General features: G+C 42.7%; 1 protein-coding gene across 1 annotated transcript in view; it reads left to right on the top strand.

The window, feature by feature from the left end:
- Window positions 1–21635, top strand: part of LOC310824051 (tumor necrosis factor receptor superfamily member 19L-like) — a gene marked incomplete at both ends in the record, with an annotated part of 44284 nt that overhangs the window by 7153 nt on the left and 15496 nt on the right. The window lies entirely within an intron of this gene.

The raw sequence follows: 21635 nt of genomic DNA on the forward strand, positions 1-21635 counted from the left end.
ACTGATTTGGTGGAAGAGTTTTGCAGTCTGCGATGACTTTTGGCTTGAAGAATGTTGACCACAAAACAGAATTTCTGAGACACTTCGTCACCAAACATCATGGAGAAATCCTGGTCGATCTAAAAACAAGGAGACAATATTTTGATATACAGATTTAAGTATAGATGACAAAGGGAAATGGTGGGGTCAAATACTGAAACTACTACAAAAGCTAAAGATTTTCTTACCAATCCAGGCACATCAAGGAAACGAAGGAACACATCCAGGACTGATGATGATGCATCCTCATCATGGACCATCTTCTGTCGATACTCAAAAGTCACTCTCATTTTGTCTCTGACCACAGATTCATCAGTTGAATGTCTGATTGTAGATATCGCCTCCCTGCACTCCTCACCAAATAGCTGTTCACAGGCTGACAGATTCTCGTCTGGTTTTTGGACCATCCTGAATAACTGTCTTGGAATGACCCCGGGAGCCAGCAGAGGTGTTGCGTTGAACCGTCTTGATCCTCCATGCAATGTAGCCAGTGTTACCCTCAGGATCATAGTACTGTTCCTGTTTAAGACAACAAAACCAAGGCACACATATTCATATAAATTACTCAACACAATAAGTTTAGACACTGACAATATAAAACTGTGGGGGGACATGCAGGGTTTGGCCTGTAGAGGGTGTTACAGGACCGTGGCCAGGGTGCGGGAGCGAGGCTTTGTCGCACACCTGTTGCGAATGAAGCCTCGTTAACGAATGGTGGAAGATGTGTGTGCCTCTGCTTTCAGTAGGAGGGCCGGGAGAGCAGCGAGGGGGACTGGAAAGTCGCCGAGAAGAAGACCTAATAATAGTGAATAATAAACGGGTTGATACCCACACCAATAACCTCGACTCCGCCTCTGTGTCACGGACTGTGTTACATTGGCGCCCAACCTGAGACACAGAGGAAATGGAGACACTAAGTGCGGCCATTGCCAGGATGACGATGATCCTCGAACAGGAGGAGATGGCGAGGGCTGAGGACCGTACCCTCATCCGGGAGCTCGTCGGGGCCGGCACAAGGTCCCCCCAAGGTCCACCTCCAGAAAATGCGGACCTGGACGACCCGGAGGCGTTCCTGGCGGTGTTCGAGGGGCATACCATCTGCTGCCCCTCCTGTCAGGTGAGGCGCAGCTCGCTGCCCACAGCCTGCCAGCGGCCGCCCAACGGGATTATCCCTCCCTAGCCTGGGCAATTCGAGGTCGCCGGTTCCGGGCCCTGACGAGGGAGGAGGGGAGCCGGCCCTTTGCCTACGCCCAGCGGCTGCGGGACAGCGCGTGGCGGTGGCTGGACCCGAGGAACAGCTCGGCGGAGGAGGTCGGGGACCGGGTGGTGTTGGAACAGTTCCTCACGGGGATCCCGGCCCGAACCGCCGCCTGGGTCCAGTACCACCGGCCCCAGGATCTCGCGGCCGCCGTGAGTTTGGCAGAGGACCATCTCTCCCTCCCACCACGGGAGCCCCGACGCCCGGAAGGAGCCGTGGGACTGGAAGGAGAGAGGCCGGCGCCCGCTCCGAGGACGAGATGGCAGGGGCGTGCATATCGAGAGCCAGCCCTGGCCCCACAGGAAGCACCCCGAGCGACAGGGGGGGGGTGTTGGCGATGCGGACGGCCGGGCCATGTTCAGGCGGAGTGCCCAGTGATGGAGGTGGGGCAGGTCGTCCGCATCGGCGACATACCGGGCCCTCCCCTCGGTCCAGGAGCGGCGTATCGTGTTCCGGTAAGGATACAACATTCTTGGATTCGGGCTGCATGCAGTCCATGATCCAGGAGCGCCTGGTTCGACCGGGGTCATTGTTAAAGGCATCGAGGGTGTTGGTGAAGTGTGTGCATGGGGACATCCACGAATACCCTGTGGTCGCTATCGAAATTCATTATGAGGGAAAAAAACATAGTGTGCAGGCGGCGGTTAGCTCGCGCCTCACGCATCCCCTTATTCTGGGTGTAGATTGGGAGGGGTTTCCTCAAGCAGGCTACCGGGGTGCGTGCACGACAGAGAGGGAGGTGTGAGGCGTGTAATGTGCTCTGTGCTGAGGCGGTGCCTCGCGACACTGCAGAGGAGCCGGCGGGGGGGTCTCAACCCGAGATTTCCCCGCCGAACTATCCACTGCTAGGTGACTTCCCCCTCGAGCAGTCTCGTGACGAGACCCTACGATCGGCCTATGACCAAGTGATGGTACTTTGGTACGGCCAGACACAGTGCGCGCCAACCCCTATTTTGCGGTTATCACCGACAGGTTATACAGAGTAAGTCGTGACTCACATAGTCAGGAGGAAGTAACCCAGTTGTTGGTTCCCCGTAGCCGCCGGGAAATGGTCTTCCAGGTGGCTCATTTCAACCCCATGGCGGGCCATTTAGGTTATGATAAAACACTAAACCGTATAATGGCTCGATTTTATTGGCCGGGAATTCGGGCAGAGGTGCGTAGGTGGTGCGCTTCCTGTCGCAAATGTGAATTGGTAAATCCCCCAGTCATTCCCAGGGCCCCGTTGCGGCCCTTACCATTGGTCGAGAACCCATTCGACCGCATTGCCATGGACATTATCGGGCCATTTGATCGGTGTACACAGGGGTATCGATTTGTGTTGGTCTTGATAGATTCCGCAACCCGATACCCCGAGGCAATACCGCTGCGCAATATTTCTGCCAGGAGTGTAGCGCAGGCATTGTTTCAAGTGATCTCCCGCGTGAGAATCCCGAAAGAGATTCCCGAAAGAGATTCTCACCGGACCAGGGCACCAATTTTATGTCACGCACTCTCAGGGAACTATACGGGTTGTTGAACATCAAGGCGATTCGAACCAGTGTTTACCACCCTGCCACTGATGGCCTTTGTGAGCGGTTCATTCGGACATTGAAATCAATGATCCGGAAGTTTGTACACGAGGATAGTCGGAATTGGCATAAATGGCTAGATCCCCTGCTGTTTGCGGTACGGGAAGTCCCCCAAGCTTCCACCGGGTTTTTCCCGTTTGAATTACTCTACGGGCATAAGCCCTGGGGTGTCCTAGACCTTCTTAAAAAAAATTGGGAGTAAGGTAAAAGTGAGATTCAATAAGTCCTGGACTTGCGCACAAAGCTCCACGCCCTAGGGGTTATCTCACGCGAGCATTTGCAGCAAGCCCAGGAGCGTCAAAAGCGCCTATACGACAGGGGAACTAACCTGCGAGAATTTACACCGGGAGACAAGGTGCTCGTACTGTTACCTACCTCCAGCACGAAATTACTTGCGAAGTGGCAAGGGCCGTTTGTGGTCGCATGGGGGACGTGGATTATGAGGTAGTACGCTCGGACCGGGGGGATAGCTTGCAGGTGTATCACGTAAATCTCCTTAAAAAATGGAACGACGTGGTCACTGTTGCTCTGGCTACAATAATTCCAGAGAGAGATGAGTTCGGACCGGAAGTCCCAAAATCAAAAGTTAGCACTCCGGTCGGTATTGATAACCAACTCTCTGCTAGCCAGGCCACGGACGTTGCAGATTTGCAAGCTAAGTTCGCCGACGTGTTCTCTCCCCTGCCCGGTCGGACTACGCTCATCGACCACCATATAGAAACGCAGCCGGGTTTAACGGTGCGCACGCGTCCCTATAGGTTACCGGTACACAAACGAGACATTGTGTGCAGGGAATTGGAAGCCATGCTGGAGCTGGGTGTGGTCGAGGAGTCCCGCAGTGACTGGTGTAGCCCCATCGTGGTTGTCAACAAGCCGGATGGGTCTATATGGTTCTGTGTGGATTATAGGAGGGTTAATGCGGTCTCCAAATTCGATGCCTACCCGATGCCCCGGGTTGACACGGCCAAATTATTCACAACATTGAATTGTACGAAGGGATACTGGCAGATTCCACTCTCGCCGGTATCCCGGGAAAAGACTGCATTCTCCACTCCGCTCGGGTTATACCAGTTCACGGTGCTCCCTTTCGGGTTGTTCGGAGCCCCAGCCACTTTTCAGCGCCTCATGGACCGCATTTTGTGGCCGCACTCTGCCTATGCTGCTGCCTACCTGGATGACATTGTCGTTCACAGTGACACCTGGGCGCAGCAAGTGCAGAGTGTGGCTGCTGTTCTGCGGTCCCTGAGGCAAGCGGGGCTGACGGCCAACCCGAAAAAGTGCGTGATCGGGCGGAGGGAGATCCGGTATCTGGGGTACCACTTGGGTCGAGGGGAGGTTGAAAAGACTGTGGCCATCGCCGCCTCTCCGCGGCCCAGGACTAAGAAGGAGGTGAGGGCGTTCCTGGGGCTGGCTGGCTATTCCCGGCAGTTCCACTCTCCCGGGTGGGCGCGAGTAGGCTACAGGATGGGAGGGAAAAAAAACCAAAAAAACCCACGAAAAATCACGGACTCACTGGCTATTAGTAGACCTACAAAGGAGATGCAACAGATTCCCCCCCCCATGTCGAAATGTAAGTGGTTGGACTATTATAACACACAAACAAATCAACCACACAGTTTCACTTCAAATCTACCAATACAGGGGGTAGTATTTTGAGCCTGTGATGCGACGTCACGTAAGTGCTACTATATAATGTGGGAAAACGTGTTCTTTATTTGAAGGAGAAGACAAACTACTTCTTAATTTTAGCTATTTATTTATATGTCAAAATTCTAGACTTGTACAAGGACCACTTTTGGCGAAGAAAATCACAGTCAGCAAGCTGTTAATCTGTAACCAACCTTCCAAAAATGGATACATTCAAAATGTCAAACCAAGCATTTTACAGTAAACAGAATGATTATGATTGGCTATTTGGTTGGGGAGGAGCCGCGGTTTAGACTTGGCTCTCCTCTTGTTGGTGTTTTAGGCTGGTCCCAGCCCCTGACACTCGATCCGTTCCAGGTGGAGATATCGCCGGTCCGTTCCCTTTGAGGGACGAGTTGACCTGTTGAAGAAAACATACACCTACTCTGATTTGTCCTTTCCTACCCTAGTATTTTTCCATTACATCATTCTTATGTTATGTGTGTGTTGGAGCATCTATCTTGATGACCTGACCCTTACCTCTTCATGTATTAATCCAAGTACCATGGAACTAATGCTTGATTCATCTCAACAGGCCATCACATTAGTAAATTTCAGATGATTAAAAAACATATAAATTCAATTGATTTGCATATGGAATATCAAATACAATTAGTAAATTTAATCACCCTAAATAAAGAACTGAATAGCTTTATTTACTCGTCTGCTATTGAGCATTATGATGCAACTGTTTTTATAAAAATAATTTCTAACAAAACCCTCCTTTCACACCTTTTAAGGTGTGAACCAAAAATAAATTGTTTTTTATAAAACATTCTCAACAAAACCCTCCTTTCACACCCCTTAAGGTGTGAACTAAACCTTTACCACAGGAGTCTTGGGTGTTGCGGTCTCAGGCTCTGCCTCCACCTGCCGTACCTAGTTAGACAAAACTCGAGACAAGTTAGTCAATGCATTCATGTAGTCATTGCAATTTATGTGCCAAATGTCTAAGGACGGCAGGTGGCCTCCATGTCTTGGAGGACCTGGCATTTGAGCGACCTGTCAACAACTCATGAGGTGTTAGATGTGTTTTGCTGTTTGATGAGTTCCTCATCAACATCAGTGCTAGGGGAAGTACATCTAGCCATGTCAATCTGGTGTCGTGGCATACTGGTTGGGAATGAGTTCATTCCTTAGCCATTTTACTTCAGTGCTGGCTGTCTCTTTTTTACAGGGAGTGGCTTCCACCCACTTAGTGAGCCTATCTACCATTACTAGTAGGTATCTGTAGCCTTTCACTCTGTTGTCTGCACCCATATCTGATGTCCTTGAATGGTGCGTCTGGTACTGGGAACTTTCCCATGGGACACTTGTAGACCATCTTTGGGTCGTGGTCATTGCATGTGTCACATTCTGTCACATAGTTTTCCACCATGCTGGTCATGTATGGATGAATTTTGATTTTAATCAAATTAGTGTCAATCACCGGCCTGTATAGATGGGGTCAAGCAGTAGTTCCAAAACTTGAACACTATATGGAGCTAATCAGTAATTGCTGAACATAAACATTAAATGGAGCTTAATCATTAATTACTGAACATGAACACTAGTTGGAGCTAATCAATAATTGCTAAACATGAACATTAAATGGAGCTAGTCAATAAAGCTGAACTTGAACACTAGATGAAGCCAAAACACTAGTTGCTCTGCTTTAAGGAAGTAACGAGACAAAGAAAACTTTTCAGGGTGGGGCCGGCCTCCCACTTTACTGAACAACCACAACAACAGTAGAGTCAACAACTACTAGAGACAACAACAACTCTCGCACAATTTCTATAACAGTTTACACCAATATGTTTACACCAATATGTCACTTTCTTTTACTTTCAAACACAATTACTCTCCAAACTCTCTCACCTCCCTCAGCTTCAATGCTTTACCTATTCACACAACCTGGCTATACGCTCTCCACTCACAACAAGATTAACTCTAACACACAAGTCCTGATAAAACAATATAATTTATCAGGACTTTAACCTGAATGGGACTTTAACCCAAAACAAAAAATTTACAGGGACTCTAACCCTGAGGGCCTCCAACCCAGAACAATAGAATTTACAGGGACTCTAACCCTGAGGGCCTCCAACCCAGAACAATAGAATTTACAGGGACTCTAACCCTGAGGGCCTCCAACCCAGAACAATAGAATTTACAGGGACTCTAACCCTGAGGGCCTCCAACCCAGAACAATAGAATTTACAGGGACTCTAACCCTGAGGGCCTCCAACCCAGAACAATAGAATTTACAGGGACTTTAACCCTGAGGGCCTCCAACCCATTTATCAGGACTTTAACCTGAAAGGACTTGAACCTAAAACAAAAAATTTACAGGGACTTTAACCCTGAGGGCCTCTAACCCATTTATCAGGACTTTAACCTGAAAGGACTTGAACCTAAAACAAAAAATTTACAGGGACTTTAACCCTGAGGGCCTCTAACCCAGAACAATAGAATTTACAGGGACTCTAACCCTGAGGGCCTCCAACCCAGAACAATAGAATTTACAGGGACTTTAACCCTGAGGGCCTCCAACCCATTTATCAGGACTTTAACCTGAAAGGACTTGAACCTAAAACAAAAAATGTACAGGGACTTTAACCCTGAGGGCCTCTAACCCATTTATCAGGACTTTAACCTGAAAGGACTTGAACCTAAAACAAAAAATTTACAGGGACTTTAACCCTGAGGGCCTCTAACCCATTTATCAGGACTTTAACCTGAAAGGACTTGAACCTAAAACAAAAAATTTACAGGGACTTTAACCCTGAGGGCCTCTAACCCATTTATCAGGACTTTAACCTGAAAGGACTTGAACCTAAAACAAAAAATTTACAGGGACTTTAACCCTGAGGGCCTCTAACCCATTTATCAGGACTTTAACCTGAAAGGACTTGAACCTAAAACAAAAGATTTACAGGGACTTTAACCCTGAGGGCCTCTAACCCATTTATCAGGACTTTAACCTGAAAGGACTTGAACCTAAAACAAAAAATTTACAGGGACTTTAACCCTGAGGGCCTCTAACCCATTTATCAGGACTTTAACCTGAAAGGACTTGAACCTAAAACAAAATGTACAGGGACTTTAACCCTGAACAATAGAATTCTGACATATATTACTTTGATTGTTAAATTTTCATTAACGGTTTCATTACGTATACATAGATTTGTAAATTTGGTAGTTGGTTTACTCTTACCTCCTCCACACTCACAGTCTACACTATTCAAAGTTAACTATGCAGAATTCGGTTTATAACAACAGGTTTCTGCTTACCTTTTTGTTTTTGGCCAGCCTCTGTGAGTGTTGAGGGGTTACAAGAAAACAACTCCGTCTGGCTTCCGTCTCCCGGACTTCGCCGTCGGTTCAATTCGGTCCAATTTCTTCTCTTCAAATCACGTCGGGACGTCACCAAATTTGTGGGAAAACGTGTTCTTTATTTGAAGGAGAAGACAAACTACTTCTTAATTTTAGCTATTTATTTATATGTCAAAATTCTAGACTTGTACAAGGACCACTTTTGGCGAAGAAAATCACAGTCAGCAAGCTGTTAATCTGTAACCAACCTTCCAAAAATGGATACATTCAAAATGTCAAACCAAGCATTTTACAGTAAACAGAATGATTATGATTGGCTATTTGGTTGGGGAGGAGCCGCGGTTTAGACTTGGCTCTCCTCTTGTTGGTGTTTTAGGCTGGTCCCAGCCCCTGACACTCGATCCGTTCCAGGTGGAGATATCGCCGGTCCGTTCCCTTTGAGGGACGAGTTGACCTGTTGAAGAAAACATACACCTACTCTGATTTGTCCTTTCCTACCCTAGTATTTTTCCATTACATCATTCTTATGTTATGTGTGTGTTGGAGCATCTATCTTGATGACCTGACCCTTACCTCTTCATGTATTAATCCAAGTACCATGGAACTAATGCTTGATTCATCTCAACAGGCCATCACATTAGTAAATTTCAGATGATTAAAAAACATATAAATTCAATTGATTTGCATATGGAATATCAAATACAATTAGTAAATTTAATCACCCTAAATAAAGAACTGAATAGCTTTATTTACTCGTCTGCTATTGAGCATTATGATGCAACTGTTTTTATAAAAATAATTTCTAACAATAAGCGTCCGCACACGCGTCGTAGCTCCAATCACTCTCGTCTAGTCTCTTGCCAAGTTCGCTTGTGCCAGCTCTCGCTAGTCTATCTGTTATCAATCTCGATATCGATTTACTTAGGCCTATACTTCAAAACCCAAACAGTCTTTTTAAAGATTATCCCCATCTCAGCCCTAGCCAGTAATTTTTTAACTACTAGGCGTGCACTTAGCTAACTAGCTAGCAACTTTTTCACCGTGTTGCAACACAACTATACGACCCACGCGACTAAGACACACACACACTCACCCACTCACTCACTCACAAAGGACTACAATTGTTAAGTCTTAAAATAAAATCTGCATTGCCTGCAAAATCGTTATTGTGCACTGTTGTATTAAAGATCGTGCCTAAGTCCCGACTGATTAGCCCCCGATACTAGTCTCTCAACATAGCCGCACACATCGTTACATCATAGCCTAAACTTTATTGAAAACACAACTAATCCACATCCAAATTATTTCAAAACCAAACAAAAATGGAGAGATTTCTATTGAGGACCAACAAGGCAACCGACGCACCACCAGCTGCAAAAAAGCTTTGAAGGTACGATGAAGCATACCTGCAGTTTGGGTTTACAGTCACGGCTGATCCGAGACCTCAGTGTGTCGTGTGTGCCGAGGTGCTGGCAAACGACAGCATGAATCCCTGCAAACTAAAAAGGCACCTCGAAACAAAGCATGCTGGCATTAAGGATAAACCGGCTGAATATTTTAAAAGAAAGCTTGATGGCCTCCATCAGCAACAGGCAACCATTTCAGTGCACAGCACTGTGTCTAAATAGTGTTTGGAGGCATCGTATGCAGTGGCCAAAAGAATAGGTAAACTGGGTAAACCGCATACAATTGCCGAGACTCTCATTTTGCCGGCCGCGCAAGACGTGCAGAATAATGATAGGAGATAGTGCAGCAGCCAAACTCGGTACAGTACCACTGTCCAATGACACAGTCGCTAGGAGAATTTCAGACATGTCTAATGATATCAGAGAGCAACTGATAGAGTTCATAAAAAAGAGTCCTTACTACGTGCTGCAGCTGGACGAATCCACTGATATTGCTGGGCAGGCCCAGCTTCTCACCTATGTCAGGTATCTGCGGGACAAGGCGATTGAGGAGGATGTCCTGTTTTGCCGGCCTCTTCAGTCGCACACTACAGGAGAAGCCATCTTCAATGTCCTCGATATATTTATCCACGAAAATGGTTTGGCTTGGGACCGGATGGTGCGCGGGCAATGACGGGCCGTGAGCGTGGCCTAGCTGCTCGCGTTCAGCAAGTAGCTCCACTTGTGAAATGGACACATTGCATGGTCCATCGCGAAGCACTAGCTGCAAAAAAAATGCCGGTTCTCTTTGACTCTGTGCTGAACCAATCCGTGAAAATGATAAATCTCATCAAATCACGGCCGCTAAACTCTCGCTTGTTTGGGGTCCTCTGCCAGGAGATGGGATCAGGGCACGAACAGCTGCTTCTGCACACTGAAGTTCGCTGGCTCTCCAGGGGGCGGGTGTTACAGCGGTTGTATGAGCTGCGAGAGGAGGTGAAGTGGTTTTTGACAGAAATCAAATCAGATCTGGCGAAGCATCTGGATGACACTATGTGGCTTGCGTCTCTGTCCTATTTGGTCGATATATTTGACTGCTTGAATGGCCTCAACCTGTCTTTGCAAGGCCGCGAAACTCATATTTTGCTCCTCGCAGACAGAGTGGACGCCTTCACACAAAAACTTGACCTCTGGCATGGCCACATCAGTCGAGGGAACTGCGACATGTTCCCCAGCCTTGTAGACTTTATCACTGATGCAGGCACGTCACACGATTTCTCCTCTCTATTTCAATCAGCGTCTGAGCACCTGTCAGCAATGAGAAAACAATTTGCGACGTACTTAAAAGAGGATTATCGCTCTTTTGCGTGGGTTCGAGATCCATTTGTGTGCACAGCAAACGAGCTGTCAATTGACATGCAGGAACAGCTTATTGAGCTGAAGAGTGACAGTAGGCTGAAGGAACTCTTTACCTCCTGCCCTCTTTCGTCATTCTGGGCAGCATTGATGCAGGAATACCCTCAACTCTGTGACGTCGCTTTGAAGATTCTCCTCCCTTTCGCGTCGACATATTTGTGTGAGGCAGGATTCTCAAAAATTACTGCACTCAAAACGAAATACCGCAATCGTGCACAAATCGAGGATGATTTGAGGCTATGTTTATCAGACATTGCGCCAAGAATTGAGGATCTTTGCAAGGCAAAGCAGGCTCAGGTCTCACATTAACATCGCCTACCTGCAAGCTTCTGTAAAAAATGCAGATGATATGCCTACTATTAGACCTAGTAATAATAACAATAATAAATCATAAATTCATATCAGAGGTCTGGTGCCAATTACCAATTATAGCAATAGCCTAGTAATGATAATAGGCCTACTGATGATGATAATGATAATAATAATAATAATAATAATAATAATAATAACAACAACAACAACAACAATAAAGCATGTAACCTCATATAATTATATAGCAATAGCCTAGTAATGATAATAGGCCTACCACTACTCATAATAATAATAATGCCTGCAAGCTCACATTGGAAGTCTGGCGCTACTGCCAATTATAATAATAACCTAGTAATGATAATAGGCCTACCTACCGCTAGGGGGACTGGAAAGTCGCAGAGAAGAAGACCAAATAATAATTATAGTGAATAATAAACGGGTTGATTCCCACACCAACAACCTCGACTCCGCCTCTGTGTCACGGACTGTGTTACAAAAACTTTACAAAAACTAGTGGGAAATACAAGGCTGAGAAACCTATATACTCATCTGAAACAGGATTTAAATACAAACAAGGAAACTAAAAAGGGAAGAAAGTATAGAAAATACAATGGTTTGGGTTTTCACATAAAAAACAAGAACTTACATATCCTTGTTTGGAGAATGGATCTTGGAGGTACGGAAAAAGTGTCACAATTCCCAGTGCATAATTGGTTCTCACACTTGACGGTGGAATCCTCCTTTCAAAACAAATCATAGTTTATACTTGAGCCCACCTTGTCAGTGTGTATGTTTTGCAAGGGAGAGAAGATGGAGATACATTCTTACCCATGTAACTCCATCATATCTGCAACCAGGATGTTCACCATCTGTTTACGTGTTGCATCTGGTAGTGTTTTCGTCTTGTCATACTCCTTAAAGATTTCCTCACCCTTCGGATTGGCCCTCAGAACATTTTCAACTTTCTGCCAAAACATGTTACAATGGAGGCTTGTAAGGAAGCTTGCTTATGGAAATTTAAAAGAGGATTTTTGTGATTTTTTTCCCCCCAAAAAAACAATTCACTTTTCTATGGCATTCCTTTATACAGAATACCCAATATTCTTCTGCAGATATGTATTTAAAGATATTATCAATAATAAAAATGACTTAATTGAGGATTTTAAATGTATTTATTCAAAGCATACCTGTTTTGCTTCATATTGATCCATTAACCCTGATGGGTTCCTCCTCTTTCTTGTGGACTCAAGGACAATTGTAGAATCAGATGAATGGGATGAAGCTGGGGATAGTGGAGTCTCCGCCACTACCAAGGATGAATGGGATGAAGTGGGGGACAGTGCAGTCACGACAGATGAGAATGCCTCATTTTCGACCAGCTGAACATCCAGATCTACAAAATGGCAGACAAAATTCATTTAAATGTACATGTATTCATCAGTAACAAAAGCATTAAAACAAATAAATGGAAGAATTTTTATTTTATTATTTTTTTTTAAAGTACGGTATATTATCTTTTACACATTTTAGGTACTTTCCATCTATGGATAATGTGTGCCAAAGATAATGATCAATAGAATATCAAATGATAACAGTTTGAGGCCTCCAAAATGATAATGACAATATTTGACAAAACACTATGTGCCTCTCAGGGTTCACACACTGCCTGTGATACCTCATCAAAACCCCTGCCTTTTCAAGTACTTTCCTTACCTACTGGGAAGGGGACCATGAAGGTCAAGACACCTGACTTTACAAGCTCATCGAAGACATCTCCATCCACCTCTGTTCCTGACACATCAGTCAAGCTTAGCTCGCCCCCACTGAAACTCTCTTCCAGACTAAACTTCTCTGTTACTAGTGTCGCCGAGGGCGAGTCTAGTATGGCCTTTCCCCGGCCTAAACACCATTCACCACGTTACCCAGTTAAGCACGGCAGGATTGGTCCTAAGTTTGAGAGCAACCTTGGTGAATCACCATGACACGGCGAGAAAGAGAAAAAGCTTAGCAGCTGGGGGCCCAACCGGACGAGGGCACATAACCGTACGATGACACAATCACCGGTGCAACCGGAGGATGACCAAATGCCAACCCTTACTCTAGACACAGAGATTTTACAGCTGAATTCTCCACCAGAAATGGCCTACGGCTCAGAAGTGAGCTTCCTTGATCTACTCTACGAGATGACCCTACCGCAGCTGGAAATGACTGCTTATAAATGATAAGTTGATTCAAATATGTGTAACTGCATAACTAAATAAGAGAAATTAGAATGCGAGTGTATGACCCCGGGTCAACATATCTGCTTGGGCCTCATGGTGATGACGGCTTACTAACACTGAAAGTACCAAGAATATAAAAATACTAATGTTTGATTGTGTTACTTCCTTACTCAGGGATGATTACTGAAGTAGGCTACCATAGGACTGAAGTTTAATTTTTATGATAAAGTTTTATCACGGCATAAGAAGTTAATTGTGTAAGGCCTACGGAGTGAAGTAGGTCAGGTTGTGGAAATTCCCAACAAAAAGTACCCTTGTGTCCATAATCAAGCATGAGTGTGATAAGAATGTTTAATAGAAATACGATGAACCCAGGGTGATGTACTGGATTCTAGATCGAATTCTATGCCTGACTGCTCAGTAGGTATAAAGGTCAAATGTATTATTATATGTCTTGTGACACTGAGAGTTGAGGGACAGAGACACTTCCCTAAAAAGAACTTCCCTAAAAGCACTTCATATGACCTTACAAACACACACAGTGTCTAACACAAAAATACAAGCACAAAAAACACACTATGTTTAACACAAATATTCAAGCACAAACCCACTAAGTGTGTACCTGCACTCTGGGGTTACACGAATAGAAAGCCACATAAGAGGTGTTAGACAAAAAGGAAGTCGCATTGGAGGACTTTTAGCAAGAGTATAAAAAGAGCTCCCCGGAGCAGTACAACGGTCATTCCCCGCTGAGGAGCGTCAAAACCTGAAGGACCGGAGCAGGACGGAGCGTGTTGGAAACTTTACCCCGGAGTGGAAACAGGAACTCTCATGCTTTAGTACCCGAGAAGTTCTCTGTGACCGGAGCTCACACTCTGATTGAATTCTGACTGACGGACTCGCCACTCGAGTACAACGGAGGACCTTGGCGGACCTTTCTTTGTACAACAACGGCTCCTTTCCACGGCCGTGGCGGAAAGAGGAACTGGCTTCGCTCGGAAAAAGTGAAACTGGGACTTCTCTAAATTTCACAGGCAGAGTAGGGACAGACTGATAGGGTTTTTATTATTTTCTAATTTTTATCGTTTTTAAATGTTATCATTTTAACATTTTAATCACTCTGCCTGTAACCCATTTTTATGATAACTCAGCTATGCTGCAATGCTTTAAGCCATCATTAAAGGATCTAACCTGCATTTAAAGGAACGGTTTTCTCAATTTAATTCTTAATTTTTATTTTTAACTTTCCAGTTTTTACCTTTTTACTTTTATTTTTAGTATTCCATCCATCATAAGCATTTTTACCTCCTCCTGGTGACATAAAACGTTATAGACTACTGTGCATATTTCATCATAGGATCTGAAGGGTTATATCTAGCCCCTTATTACCTCCTTTGGGTAAATTATCTTTACCGATAAACTTTTTATCCGCAACCACACCAACTGGCACTCATGTAAGATTAGAGCAGTCGTTAACCATAGAGATTACCCGCTTCTGTGTACGTTTTTTGGGGTGATTTTTCAGTTCAACTGAGGTGGGTAAAGGAAGACATGGGAGGAACTATGGGACGTAGACTGTTAACAGCGGAGTGAGTCTAATCGACACCAACCTACATAGGACCTTTTAGTAGCTGATAGGGTAAGACCCTTCAGACTGAGGTCCATACCTGTTGAATAGAGGGTTGGTCCGGGGCACCTGTACAGGGCCTGAATTGCCGGGAGACACTAGGAGAATCAAAAGTACAGTACATTGCATTAATACAATATTAATCTGTTTGCTGACAGAACAGTTTGTGTAATACCTATGGGACACGAGCACTTGCAAACTAATCACTGTATTTACAGAATATGTAAGATTGCATGTTCAACTACAGTGATAACATTAAATGCAAAACTATTTCCATAAATAAACTACAAACTTTCTTGAAGGAACTTCTCGAATTGAAAGACTTGATCAGTCTGTGGAACTCTAACGTATTTCTGCACTCCTCGGATCTCCACTTTAGCCAGCATTTCCTGTAAAAGGATATAATTAAATAACTATTTGTTAATCAAGCCAGGCCAACACAGTCCAAATAGGAGCCAGAATCATAATGCCTCTCTAAAACATGACAGTGCTTACCAATGTGAAGAGAGTGAAACAAGGTGAGGTTTACCGCCTGCTGTGAATAAAAATATAAAAACATAAGTGTCAAGATTAAGAATATCACAGTGCATAGTGATACTGAGGTAGTTTTTATATGAAAAACTTATATAATTTATGTAAAGTCATCCTTTCTACAAACCTTAAAATCCTTTTGAATTTGCACAGTAGCCTATTATTGAAAACTACAATTTATTTGTAACCAACAAGCTATCAATTTACAGGAGAATCATGAAACAATGAGGATTTTCACCATGCATGTGCCTGTTGCTTTTCATTCATTTTGAGGAGAAAACACCTCCTAGCTGCTCCACTAACTATTCCAAGTAAAAAGTTGAAACGTTTTCTGTGGGTCTGATACCCACAATTGAAGTTACAGATATGCACAGTCCTCATATCAGTATTTTGCAATACCAACTCCTTTGCTGGACAGCAACGCAGCTAACACGTGGAGGCATGTTCTCACCTAGCCAATTTGCTAATTTGAGCAGTTAGCTAACACAAAAGATAGTGTTAGAAATTATTTTTATAAAAACGGTTGCATCATAATGCTCAATAGCAGACGAGTAAATAAAGCTATTCAGGTGATTATATAGGGTATATAGGGAATATATATAGGGTGATTAAATTTACTAATTGTATTTGATATTCCATATGCAAATCAATTGAATTAATATGTTTTTTAATCATCTGAAATTTACTAATGTGATGGCCTGTTGATAAATGAGAGATGAATCAAGCATTAGTTCCATGGTACTTGGATTAATACATGAAGAGGTAAGGGTCAGGTCATCAAGATAGATGCTCCAACACACACATAACATAAGAATGATGTAATGGAAAAATACTAGGCTAGGAAAGGACAAATCAGAGTAGGTATATGTTTTCTTCAGCAGGTCAACTCGTTCCCCAGAGGGAACGGACCGGCGATATCTCTACCTGGAACGGATCGTGTGTCAGTGGCCGGGACCAGCCTAAAACACCAACGAGAGGAGAGCCAAGTCTAAACCGCGGCTCCTCCCCAACCAAATAGCCAATCACAATCATTCTGTTTACTGTAAAATGCCTTGTTTGACTGTTTGAATGCATCCATTTTTGGAGGGTTGGTTACAGATTAACAGCTTGCTGACTGTGATTTTCTTCGCCAAAAGTGGTCCTTGTACAAGTCTAGAATTTTGACATATAAATAAATAGCTAAAATTAAGAAGTAGTTTGTCTTCTCTTCAAATAAAGAACACGTTTTCCCACAATAGCGAAAATGATGTAACTTAACCTACACTGCCAAACATTACAAACTCAACGAGAATTACCATAAGCTTACAGTAACACTTAATAATCAGAAAAGGTATATAAGTAGAAGAAACCAACGCTAGGTAGCTGGCTAACATAGTCCTGGCTAAGCTTGAGTAAAAACTGCAGTCTAAACATCATACCAAGGTCTAAATAGTATTTGCATAACAATTATTAAAACGGAGGTTCCATTTTATTTAACTAAAACTACAATTCCAAGTAAAAAGTTTAAAAGTTTTCTGTGGTCCTGATACCCACAATTTAAGTTACAGATATGACCAGTCCTCACATCAGGATTTTGCAATACCAACTCCTTTGCTGACAGCAACACGTGGGGGCATGTTCTCACCTCAACCTAGCCAATTTGAGCAGTTAGCTAACTCAAAAGATAGTGAAAATGATGTAACGTGACCTTCAAAAAAAAAAAAAAAGTATAAAAGTAGACGAAACAAACGCTAGGTAGCCTAGTTTGTCGACTCTATCACTGCCTAACATTACTGCTGGCTAAGCTTGAGTAAAAACTGCAGTCTAAACATCATACCAAGGTCTAAATACGTATTTGCATAACAATATCACTCATGGTCATCTATTTAAATGTATGTTGTAAGTCGCTTTGGACAAAGGCGTCTGCTAAAAACCAAAAATGTAAATGTGATTAACGGTTACTTACCGCCACCATGCAAAAAGTCAAATGGCCGATTTCTTTCACCTGCCGTGGATTCCAGAGAGGGGAGGAGGGAGGGGTGGGGTCATTCACTCCTCACTCTAGGCGTTGAAATTCTAATGTCTGTGGGTGGGGCTAACCGCAAGGCAAGCTTTACACTGGAGGTGTTAAAATTAAGTGTGGAGATCTTCAATGTGACACTATGACAGTTGATTTCAAGAAAACTGTTATAACACTCCATTTTGACACCAACTCTTTCATGCTACAGTGTGAAATCTAACAGATTAGACAACATACAGAGTTAGATCAACTCCAAGTAGAGTGAGATTGACTCAATTCTCATCAACACCAGAAATTTAACTCTGCTGAATTTGCTGTGCAGTCCAATTTGAATGCCATAAAGAAGTTAGGGATAAAGAGGGAAGGTATGTATTAGTGAAAGGTAGGCTAGAAAACAAAGTGGTTACACTGATCAATGTATATGCCCCCCCGGAGAGTACCAAATGTTTTTTCAAAAATCTGTTTGACACTATTGCCTTAGAGACTGAAGGTATTTTGATATGTGGAGGGGACTTTAATGTGGTCATGAAACATAATTTGGATACAACAAGCCTCAAGAAAAACAAGATGCATCTGACCAAGTTTATTCACGCTTCAATTCAGGAAATGGGACTAATTGATGTTTGGAGGGAACTTCACCCTCTAGAAAGGGACTATACACACTATTCAGTACCTCATTCTGTCTACTCCAGGATTGACTACTTTTTAATGAGTACAGGCGAAAGTCACAGGGTCACAGAATGTAAAGTCGGGGTAGCAGATGTATCAGACCACAATGCAATCAGCTTGTCAATACACCTGAATAGTAGGAGAATAAGTACTGTATGGAGGCTCAATGTGGGTATTTTGAATAAGAAAGCAAATGTGGAATAGATAAGGGAAGAGATAAAAAGGTATATAGAAGAGAATGATAATGGGGATGTGGACCCTGTAATACTGTGGGATGCTATGAAGGCAGTTTTACGTGGCAAGCTGATCACTCTGACATCATCACAAAAAAAAGCCTGGCTAGCCGCATACGAACACAAAGTAGGGAAATTGAGAGAACTGGAGTAAAAACATAATAACACAGGGGATCAGTCAGTATTACAACAAATTAAGAAAACAAAGGGGGAGATAGATGAGATCCTCAGGGAGGAAATAGAAAAAAGGGCAAGATTTGTAAAGCAGACTTATTATGAATCAGGTCCAAAAGCAACTAGACTCCTGGCTAGACACCTTCGTAAACAGCAGGCCACTAATACAATTTATAAAATAAGGGACCCTCAAACCAACCAATTAGCACAGGAGCCTGATGAGATACAAAGAATATTTGAAGAATACTACAAGAAACTTTATTCCAAACCACCATCAGCTGATGAAAAAACAATAAGAGATTTTCTTAATTCACTCGACCTGCCATCTATTGGTGAGGCACAGAATGACACCATTACGTCACTAATTACAGTTGAGGAGCTGGAAGCTGCAATCAGTAGACTTAAGGCCGGTAAATCATCAGGTAGCGATGGGTTTCCAGCTGAATGGTATAAAGCCTTCAGGAAGGAGCTAATGCCTCTGCTTTTGTCCTGTTTTAACTGGACCCTTAAAGAGGGCAGGGCCCCTCCATCATGGAAGGAAGCAATTATTTCAATTTTACCTAAAGAAGGCAAAGACAAAGAACAATGTAAACATTTTAGACCTGTCTCAATTTTAAATGTGGACTATAAACTATTTACCTCTATTATTTGCAAAAGATTTGAGACTTTCGTACCAGATCTAATTGACGAAGATCAAACTGGATTCATCAGAGGGTGCCAAACACAGGACAATATTAGAAGAACTCTCCATATTGTAGACAAAGCCCAAAAAAAGGATACTAGTGTGGCTCTGGTCAGTTTAGATGCAGAAAAAGCATTCGATAGTGTTAGTTGGGTATTTCTATATGAAGTACTAAAGAGATTTGGTTTTGACGAAAATGCAATTCGGTGTATTAAGACTATCTACCATGAGCCTACGGCTAGGATTAAGGTAAATGGGAACCTGTCTAATAGGATTCAGCTGGAGAGAGATACAAGACAGGGCTGTTGTCTTTCGCCTACTCTCTATGCTCTATATGCTGAACCCTTGGCGCAAGCAATAAGGCAGAGCAAAGACCTGCAGGGTGTTAATATAGAGGGGAAAGAACATATCATTGGACTTTTCGCAGATGATGTTATTATTTTTCTTGAACAACCAGATGTATGTTTCCCAAACCTAATGCGCCTACTCGAAACATATGGACACTATTCGGGATATAAATTGAATGTAACAAAAACACAAATTCTTTCATTTAATTATTCTCCATCCCAACAAATCAGAGAGGCATATAATCTGAAATGGAATTCTAAAACAATGAATTATCTAGGTGTTACTATAACCAAAACATTTTCCAACATGTTTGTAATCAATTATAACAAAATTGTTGAAAGCATCCAAAAGGATGTTGAAAGGTGGTCTACCCTCCCTTTAGACTTCAGTGCCAGAATACAAACGGTTAAAATGAATATCCTACCTAGGCTACTATATTTAATCCAATATCTCCCATTTAATGTTCCCCAAAACAAATTCATAGCATGGGATAAGATGATCTCTAGATTCATTTGGAATGGCAAAAAGCAGAGAATAAAATTTACGACACTTCAACTGCCTAAAAGTAAGGGGGGAATGGCTTTACCCAATCTTAGGGAATATTTCTATGCAGCTCAACTCAGGCCTTTGGCCTGTTGGTGTAGACCTGATTATGAATCTCGATGGAAAGAGATGGAAAGGGAGGTACAGGGTTACCAGATCCAGATATTGGTGGGTGACAAACAGTTGACAAGGACTTTGAGACATGTTATGGATCCAATAGTATAATTTACGCTAGAAATATGGAATGTTGTAGTAAGAAAATACAAATTAAAGGGAGGGGTTCGCGCACTGAGGTGGTTTGCTTATGATTCAAAGTTTAAGCCAGGGTTGTATGATTCAATATTTAAAGAATGGGCCCAAAAAAGGCATAACGGCAATGTGTACGGTTTTAGAAAATGGTGAATTTATGAGTTTCCAGGATTTAAAGACACGGTATGGTCTTGAAAACAACGATTTTTTTAGATACTTGCAGTTAAGAGATTACTTTACAAAAGAGATAAGGTTGGAACAAGATGGATCACCAAACAATGTGATAGGGGTGATTGCGGATGCATACAAACAGAAGGGGCCTCGGGTCATCTCCGCTTTCTACCATGCATTGGGGGAAAGCAGGGGGGAGTCAACACTCTGCATAAAAGCAAAATGGGAAGCAGAGTTAAAGATTCAAATAACAGAGGAAGAATGGTTTCAAATGTGTAAGACACAATGTACGTCCACAAACTCGCTGATATGGAGGGAATTCTGCTGGAAGAATTTAGTTAGTTTTTTCATAACACCTCAAATAAAAAGCAGGCAACTTGCTGCACAGCAACACTGTTGGAGGCTGTGTGGGAGTATGGAGGCTGACCACTCTCATATTTTCTGGAATTGTAAAAAGATAAGGCTGTATTGGGAGAATGTAAATGCAGTTGTAAAAATTATTTTGGGATATGAAATCCCAAAGACCTGCTCTGTGATGTATCTTGGGAATATCGATGATGGTAGAAGATTTTTATTTGACGAAAGTGTTACTTGCGGCAAGTAAGAAAGCAGTCACCAGAAATTGGCTCAATGTAAATACTCAAAATCAGGAACAGTGGCTGGAAATTGTCCAAGATATTTTTGTTATGGAAAAGTTGACATACCTTTTGAGAATCAAAGAGAATATGTTTGAAAAGTACTGGGATAAATGGAACACTTATATGAGACGTGACACTGACTAAATGAATGCCTAATCAGAAATAACTGTGTGAATAACTATTTGCTGTTAATATTATTTCTTTATTTTATTTTATTATTTGTGTCATAAGTCTTACTATACTTTTCATTTTATTTTTTGGGATATGGATGAGCTGTTCTGTCTATATCTTTGTGGGAAATCAATAAAAAATTAAGTTACAAAAAAATATATACTTATCTGAATTAAGAGGGGTCAATTTAACATATTTCAAGTATATTTAATATATTAAAAACCTACATAATTTACAATTTCAGTTTATTAAATACAACTTCAATACAATTTAAGCTTGGTCATTTTTGTGTCCTTAAATATACTAAAGTATATTTAAACTCAAGTATGCTCGAAATATAATATTTAAGTATACTTAAAGTATTTATTTTTCTCTTGGCAATGGGTACTGTAT

The sequence above is a fragment of the Argentina silus genome, assembly GCF_951799395.1.
Source record: "Argentina silus genome assembly, chromosome: Y".
Classification (NCBI taxonomy): domain Eukaryota; kingdom Metazoa; phylum Chordata; class Actinopteri; order Argentiniformes; family Argentinidae; genus Argentina; species Argentina silus.